The sequence below is a fragment of the Pinus tabuliformis genome, chromosome 3_2, assembly GCF_031772625.1.
Source record: "Pinus tabuliformis cultivar Carrire ecotype Pingquan chromosome 3_2, CPIR1, whole genome shotgun sequence".
Taxonomy (NCBI): Eukaryota; Viridiplantae; Streptophyta; class Pinopsida; order Pinales; family Pinaceae; genus Pinus; species Pinus tabuliformis.
The window spans coordinates 1,271,108,917-1,271,114,169 of NC_142302.1; the positions used below are offsets into that span (position 1 = coordinate 1,271,108,917).

General features: G+C 34.9%; 1 pseudogene; it reads left to right on the top strand.

Annotated features, from left to right (window-relative positions):
* The first annotated feature begins 1,990 nt into the window (after positions 1-1,990).
* LOC149185375 (serine/threonine-protein kinase PEPKR2-like) lies at positions 1,991-3,716 on the top strand (annotated as a pseudogene).
* Positions 3,717-5,253: the final 1,537 nt, after the last annotated feature.

The following is a 5,253-nucleotide window of genomic DNA, read 5'->3' on the forward strand; positions in this document are numbered from 1 at the left end:
TCGAATATTATTCTACAAAAAAACATAAAATAAAAGATGCATTAGCAATTACAAAATATATATTCAAATGTACAAATCCCATGAAAATAAATCCACTTACAACACTTGTCTTGTACAAGAGGGAGTGTGCATAGATTCTCTACCAATAATAATATTGTCTATAGACTTGCCTCTAGAAATGCTTGTTCCCACATTCAGAACTGAATATCACAAATTGCCAACCATCCCAGCAAGCATACTACTATCAGAAAAAACATCAGATGCCGCAAATTGTCAAATCACATCATTGTGCTTTTTTTGCATAATTACATTTCTTCCATCATTTCTACAACACTAACCATTTCCACTTCCATGAGCGTTCTTTATGTAAACACATTGTACCCAAAGAAGCTCAATACCAGCAATATTTGCAAAACATGAAAAATTAGGAAATGCATAACATCGAGGGAAATAAACATTTCAACGAAATGTTATTTCCACGAAACAGCCAATTTTTTAAAATTGATGTGAAAGAGTTCTTCGTTCTCGCAATTTAATGAAGTATGGAATTCAAATGGTCTAGGTTGAACTTGAGGTATGGACAAATCATGTGTTCTTTATGCCTATATTTCTAGACCAATATTCATTAGAAAATTGTTTTGCACAAAGAAATGAAACAAGAAAAACATATAATAATTAATATATTCCATTCATATTTCAAAATCATATCAAAGAAAAAAATGCTTCAAGGACCTATTTTATTCCAAGAGACTGAGCGCGAACAGATTCTAGAGGACTGGAAATATTGACTATATAGTCGCTGGAAGGAATGCCCCACGCCACATTGCTAGTAGAATGACGAAAATTCCCAACCATGTCACCAAACATATTGTTATCACCAAATAAACTAGATGTTACAAATTTTTCATGGGCATCATTATTTCCATCTTAAAATACTCCATTTCTTGTGTTGTTTGCAAAGGACCCTTGGTTCTTGCTTGCATGAACAGTTTCTTTGTAAATACAATGTTCCCAAAGAACACTATTGTTAGAAAAATTTGGTACAGTAAAAAAATTTCAACATCTTCAACATCCACGTAAACAAACATTTGAAGAAAATTTTTTCCCATGGTACTACTCATGTTCTCATACTTACGATTATTGACTTCATCATGTTGATGCTCTATTGAAGTTATTTTCTTTTGTTAACACACTGCTCTTCTATGTGCATCTACTACATCCTTTCTATGTGCATCTACTACATTCTTATTATGTTGATATCATTTTCAGTGATATCCATTCGCTCTTTCATGTGAACCAAGTGACTAAGCTCTTTTCAAAGTACACTTGCTTGTTCCTTCACTTACAAAAAAATTCAATTGCTTTGTAATTTCAATTTTCAATCTTGCATCTGATGTTACATCTTTAGCAATTTCAAGTGTTTATTCTCATTGACTTTATACATGAAATAAATTTCAATACTAAATAACTTTAAATACTAACAATCATCTTTCCATCTTACAAAGGCATACGTATATAAAAAATATTTCAAATACAGTAATATACAAATAACTAGCATTCGTGTAGTCTCATATAAGAAATATATAAATACTCTATACAATCCATAGATACATAACAAAAATTGACATTCAAGTGCATTGTTTGGTATGAAAAATACCATATCAATGCAAGCGATATCCAACAAAAATATTAAAAATTGACATGACTATGTATTCATTAAATGACTATGTAGAAATCACTACGCATTATGAAGAGAACGGGAGGGTATCATGAGCTTGTCATATATTGACACAGCGTAGGCAATTTTGATTCTTTGTTTTCTCATGATTTTTGTTTTGAAGAAGCATTTCAGATCATATGAGTGGTTGTTCTTGTTTTATTTACTGGTTTTTTCTTGTGTCTGCAGATTGATTTGTTTTCCCTAGCTCCTATTTGACAAATAGTCATTCTTCGTGTCCTCTGTGGTCGAGAAACCCCAGAGACCTTGGCTATGGATTCATTAAGAAGGAAGCGAAAAGGAGCAGCAATAGATCTTTCCATTTTGGAACAGAGAGCTCGTCTATGTGATGATGGTGCATCTTCCACATCATTGGCCACACACCTTTCTTTCCAACAGCAGAGGAAAAAAAAGATGAGGGACGAAGAATTGGGTTCCCGGCATCTGCATCCTACAACAGTTGCTACTGTTCCTCCTCCAAGAAGGGGTTGTTTACCTAATTCACCAGGACGAGGGTTAAAGACAGAGGTTGGCTGCATTGATCATGCTACTCGGACTGGCAGGAAGTGGAAGCTTGAAACTGATTATTCTTTAGGCCTAGAATTGGGACGAGGCAAATTTGGTCTGGTAAGAATATGCAAGAGCAAGGCTACAGGAGAAGAGCTGGCCTACATGACTCTGCTCAAAAAGACTGAAGAAAACGTGCATAATGAAGTTGAGATTATGCAGCATCTTTCAAGCCATCCCAGTGCTGTCACAATCCAAGCCGTGTATGAAGATGCAGAATTTTTGCATCTTGTGATGGAATTATGCTCTTGAGGATGCCTCATCGATGAGATGTCTAGGAATGGATGCTACTCTGAGCACCAGGTTGCTAAATTGATCAAAGAATTAACAATGTTCATTAAGTACTTCCATGAGATGGGTGTCATCCATCAAGATATAAATCCTGAGAATATTCTTCGAACTAGTACAGGACAACAAAAGCTAGCTGATTTTGGCTTGTCCATGTGGGTTGCAAAAGGTATTTATTTCTGAGCTTCATTGTAATCAACCCTGTCTCTCATTTTAGTAAACACATAATTTTATGGCATCCAGACAAGGGCATTATTATCATTATTAAATAACCATGGATTTATGTTGACTTATAGTTCATTAACATCACTTGTATTTATTCTAACAGGACAAAACTTATCAGGTGTTGTGGGAAGCCCTGCGTATGTTGCTCCTGAAGTTTTGGCAGGGACCTATTCAGAAAAGGTTGATGTTTGGGTTGCTAGTGTCCTCCTGCATGCATTGTTGATAGGTGTATTACCATTTCGTGGGGAATCTGTTGAAGCCATATTTGAGGCAATAAAACAAGTCCAATTGGATTTTCATTCTGAAAAATGACAGTCTATCTCGGGACTAGCAAAGGATTTGTTATCAAATATGCTTTCCAGAGATGCTAGAAAGAGACTTTCTCCAGAAGAAGTTTTGAGTAAGTAAAACTATTGTACTACCAAGAATTACATATTTTGTATGCAGTGTCTTCCATTTTTTGCTAAGATGCAATTATGCACATATGAATTTTATGATCATATCTTTTGTTGCTGCTGCAGGCCACCCTTGGATCATGTTTTACACAGAATCTAATATAAAGGTGCGATCAAGCAGTTCAAAAAGGAAAAAACATACCTATCTTGTCAAGGATGAATGGTCATAATCTCTGCCTTCACTATCTCCACATACAAGGGAGAGGAGAGCACAGTTCATAAATTCAATTCCGACAGAGCATGGAGAAGATGAATCTTTCTCTGGGGATTTGCTCTCACGTCCAAAGCAACCAGAGTATGATATCCAAGCAGTAGGGAAATATGACCTTGTATATGCTCTTGCATCTGCTATCTCCAGGATAAGATTATCAGAACCCAAAAGCAGCAGATTTTGTACCACTACATATCCTATTCCACAGTAGTGTTCATCTAATCTAAAAAGCAACTTGTGTACAGCATTTTGAAAAACATGCTAACTATTACTAACCAGCAGTGCTCCTTAATTACTGACTTTACAGCCCAAAATACTTTGACATTTCAAGAGTGACTGATAACATGAGTCATGCCATACACTGATTGAAGTAAGTGTTGCGGTAGTTGCATTTTGAAGATTAAAACCGATCTGAACATGAAATGACTCCATTGTTTGTGCCAGCCTAATTTGCAACTTCCTATGGTGATCAACAATTCTAATATCATTTTATGTACAACTTCTAAAATATTAGTTTGACTATCTGTATATATTGGGCTTCCCAATGAAGATGGAAAATGCAAGATATTCGAATTGCATTTGTATAAAGCATAAAAATATCTTCTATAACAATTTTTGGTGAAATATTGTTATTTCAAAATAAATTGCTCTTGTTTGTGTTTTAAGTCCTTGTTTGAGGTAAACGATAGTACACTCTATGACGTGCATTGAGCATTTTAGTAAATTTGGAGGAAAAAAGAATTGCTCAGGACCCAATAATTAATAGAATCAAAGTCATTAATGAGACATCTGTCAATTTTCATGATACATCTAAGCTTTTGACATTTCTGTGTTGCCTTGCAATTGGAAATCATTGATGATAAAGCCTATATTCTTCGACACTCCAGGCTCCTGTTGTTTTCTAAATTAATTGTTGGTCAGCTTTCTTGGTGGACTTATTTAATTCAAGTCAACCAAATGTTTATAAGATAACTTACATTATTAGAAATTAAAATATTATTTTGATTTTGAGATGGCAAATGTCTGGGCTCAGATGTGTCAAAAAGGTGCAAAAGTGGCATTTATGCATTGAAGTGTCTTGTTTTCCAAATCCAGGTCGAGTAGTATTAAATTTTTCCTTTACAATATGGCAACAAATCATTTATTTCATGGAAAGAGAGAAGTTCCTGGAATGACGACAAACAATGAGGCATATTACATTGCCCTTGTTGAAGGGTTAAAAGAGGCAAAACAACATGATGTCAATGATATTGAAGTCTTCACCAACTCTAGATGCTCTAGAAAATTTCTTTGCGATAATATTTGACATTTTTCTAGATAACTATAGAATAAGTGGACAAGCATCATCTTCTACCATGACTGATCATCTATGGAAGGACTTCAACCCTAGTGGGAATCAATGAGGTATGCACAAAGAATAGATAAGCTAGGTTATCATGGCATCGTCAGGTGGCCCTTTATCATATGATAAGTATATTTATGTTTTCCCATTGTTATGTTGTTATAAAAATACCTTTTTCATAATCTGTTCATGGACATAATATGTTCTCTTAAAGTTCATGAAACTTCGTGCTTTGACATAGTCTAATGTTGGGTTGTTTCAAAAGGCTCTAGGTACATTGAGAACATGGGTGCCTGCAAAATTTGAGGAAAGTTTGAGCCTTCATCAGTGAAATATTAAAATATGGGTGCCTGATGAGCACCGAGGAATGTTTGAGCCCTCATCAATGCAAAAGTAAAAGATCAATTATATGCCACTACTCTCCTGAAGTTTCATGAGATTTTGAACT